Source organism: Elephantulus edwardii, unplaced genomic scaffold, assembly GCF_000299155.1.
Source record: "Elephantulus edwardii isolate Elephantulus edwardi_28Jun2011 unplaced genomic scaffold, EleEdw1.0 scaffold00307, whole genome shotgun sequence".
NCBI lineage: Eukaryota > Metazoa > Chordata > Mammalia > Macroscelidea > Macroscelididae > Elephantulus > Elephantulus edwardii.
In genome coordinates this window covers 693208-696436 of record NW_006400057.1, presented here as the reverse complement: position 1 = coordinate 696436, position 3229 = coordinate 693208, and the positions used below count along the sequence as shown (strand labels likewise).

The following is a 3229-nucleotide window of genomic DNA, read 5'->3' as shown; positions in this document are numbered from 1 at the left end:
AATCCATTCTGCTACTCATTTTCTCTTAATTGATGCGTTTAGTCCATTCACATTAAGTGTGATTATTGTCAGGCCAGGTTTTACTTTTGCCATTTTGCGATATTTCTTTTTCTGTTGTTCCTGGTTACTATGGTCCATGCACTTTCCTTTGGCATCTACGTGTGAAAGACTTCACTTAAAATGTCTTTTAATTTTGGTCTTGTTTTCATAAATCCCTTAAGTTCCTTCTTTTCTGCAGAGGATCTCATTTCCCCTTTATATTTGATGGAGAGTTTTGCTGGGTATAGGATCCTTGGCTGATAATTGTTGTCTTTCAACTTTCTGTATATGACATCCATTGCCTTCTAGCTCTCTTGGTTTCTGCTGAGAAATCAGAACTTAATCTAACTGTTTCCCCTTGTAGGTAACTCTTTGTTTTTCTCATGCTGCTTTTAGAATTCTGTCCTTATCTTTTAATTTGGAGAATTTGACTATGATATGTCTGCATGTTTTTCTTTTTTGAGTCTAATCTATTTGGTGTTCTCTGTGCTTCTTGAATATGGATCTCCCTTTTCTTCAAAATACCTGGGAAGTTTTCTTCTAATACTTCTTCCAAAATTTTCTGAGTGATTTCCCAGTCACTCCCCTGTTATAGAATTCCAATCAAACGGATGTTATTCCATTTGATGTTATCCCACACGATTCTAATGTTTTCTTTATGTCTCATCTCTGATTTTTCTTCTACTATATTTCCAATGAGGCTCTTGTCTTCCAGCTCACTGACCCTTTGTTCCATCTCTTCAATTCTACATTTTTTGTCCTGACAGCATGTTGGACACTTCTGCCATTTTGACCTTAATATTCTGGATTGCATTTTCATGCATTTCTGTTATTTCCAGTACCCTCTATCTTGTGATGATTTTTTTTAAGTTCTTGTATTTCTTTATCTATACTATCAGTTCTTCTATCTTTTTGCATTTTCCTCCATATCTGTTCAAGTTACTCCTCATCAGTACATTTCTTCTGGATTGTTGTCTATGAGGTATTTGCTCTCTTATTGACTTCCACTGTTTCTTTTTCTGTAGCCAATCCAATAACTCTACATTAACATATCTCTTCTTATTTTCTCTACCTGGGGTATTCTTGAGGTCTGCTTGTTTAGGAGAAGGGTCATTTTGCTTTTTCATTATGAGTGAGGCACATTGCTGCTTCCTTGAAATCATGTGAGTCTTTTCTTAGTAGATATTAGGCTGTTGTAACTATATAATTACCCACAGGAAGACTCATTAACAACTTACGATATGCAGATGACACAACTTTGCTTGCTGAAACTGAAAAAGACCTGAAGCACTTGTTGAATAAGTCAAGAACTGTAGTCTTCAATATGGATTGAAGCTCAAAATCAAGAAGACAAAGATTCTCACCACCTGGCCACTTGGCAACACCATAATAGATGGAGAAGAGATTGAGTTTGTTAGCAATAATTACAGCTTGCTGGATCAACAATCAACACACTCTGAATACCAGCAGGCAGGAAACCAAAAGATTAATTGCATTAGGAAAATCTGCTGTCATGGACCTCTCCAGAGTGCTGAAGAGCAACAATACTGTTTAGATACAAAGGTGCACCTAATCCACGCCATGGTTTTCTCAATTACTTGTTATGCTTTAGAAAGTTGGACAATGACCAAGGATAACAGAAGAATCGATGCCTTTGAGTTGTAGTGCTGGAGAAGAGTCTTGACCATACCATGGACTGCCAAGAATACAAATAGCTCTGTGGTGAAACGTAGTCTCTCCTTGGAGGCTAGGATTTTGAAGCTCCTTCCTTTAGGCACTTGGCCAGGAGAGATCAGTTCTTGGAGAAGCACATCATGCTTGGAAGGGTGGATGGACAGCGCAGGAGGGGGAGATCCCGGATGAGATGGACTGATACATTAACTGGGTCAATGGGGGTTGGTGTGTCATAATTAGGAAGACTGGCTCAAAACAGAAAAGGTTTAGAACTGCTATACATAGAGTTGCTATGTATCTCAGTGACTTAACCAATAACATTCTATGACAGGTTTGGAAGCAGGAGTGGCATCCACTTTCTAAAGAACTTGCCTCCAGAAACTCTATGAACTTTGATAAATGTCAATAGTTGTAGAGGGGCTTCAGGCCTTTTGTTCATAGTATCACAGAGTCATACTCGACTATAAGGCAACTAACAACAAAACAACATGACAATGTTTTGTGATGTTGTTGTTGTTGTTATGTGCCGTTGAGTCATTTGCGACTCATAGCGACCCTATGTACAACAGCCCTAAACCCTGCTCTATCCTGTGCCAATCTCATTGCCTCTCACACACCCATCCCGATTACCCCAGTCACTGAATCAATCCACCTCATAGAGGGTGTTCCTCTCCTGCGCTGTCCCTCTACTCTACCCAGCATGATGTCCCTCTCCAAAGACCTGTCTCTCCTTGCAACATGTCCAAAGTATGTCAGAAGAAGCCCCAGAATCTTTGCCTCCAAGGAGCAGCCTGGTTTAACCCTCTCTAGAATGAATCTGTTTGTTTTCTTGGCAGTCCATGGTACAAGCACCTATATATTTATGATCCCTTCTTGTTCTTTGGGGAAACACAGCAGTGTTTCCCCTAAAATACTTGAATGACAAACCAGGAAGCCTATTGTTCCCTTCCAGGAATGGCTTCTCTGCCTGCCTCAAGGTGTCTCAGTCCCTTCCGCTTGAGCTTAAGGGGTCTCACATGGTGTAGCTGCTAGACAACCGAGTTTCCCCCAACATGCCTGTGATATTATTGGTGCTCCTGGTGCTGGATAGCAGGGGTGGTAGCTGGGCAGCGTGCAGGCAGTGCGGCAGTGCACCTCCAGGTGGTGGTGGCAGCGGTCTGGTACTCTGGGTGGGATGGTAGCAGGCAGTGGTTCTGTTGCTGGCCAGAATGTGAGTGAATCTGGTCAGGGCCACAGCCTTTAGCAGATGCTGAGGATTCAGTGGCTGGAAGCCACTCCCGGGCCAGCCATGCCAGCATGCATTGGTGTCTTGCAGCAAAAAGAAGGTTCCCCTGAATGTTGTTTTTTATTGTTGTTGAGCGGATTCTGATATTCCATTGAGTGAATGTCCCACTTTTTCTTTAGCCATTTATCCACTAATGATAAATTATGATAATAATGATAAACTGTGTTGTTTGAAATGCTTTGCTGTTGTAAATAATGCTGCCGTAAACATGTGTACATGTCAGTTTGAGTC

General features: G+C 41.3%; 1 pseudogene; it reads right to left on the bottom strand.

The window, feature by feature from the left end:
- The window catches only part of LOC102865254, a 21724-nt pseudogene extending 20558 nt beyond the window's left edge, over positions 1–1166 (bottom strand).
- Between the last annotated feature and the right edge of the window lie 2063 nt (positions 1167–3229).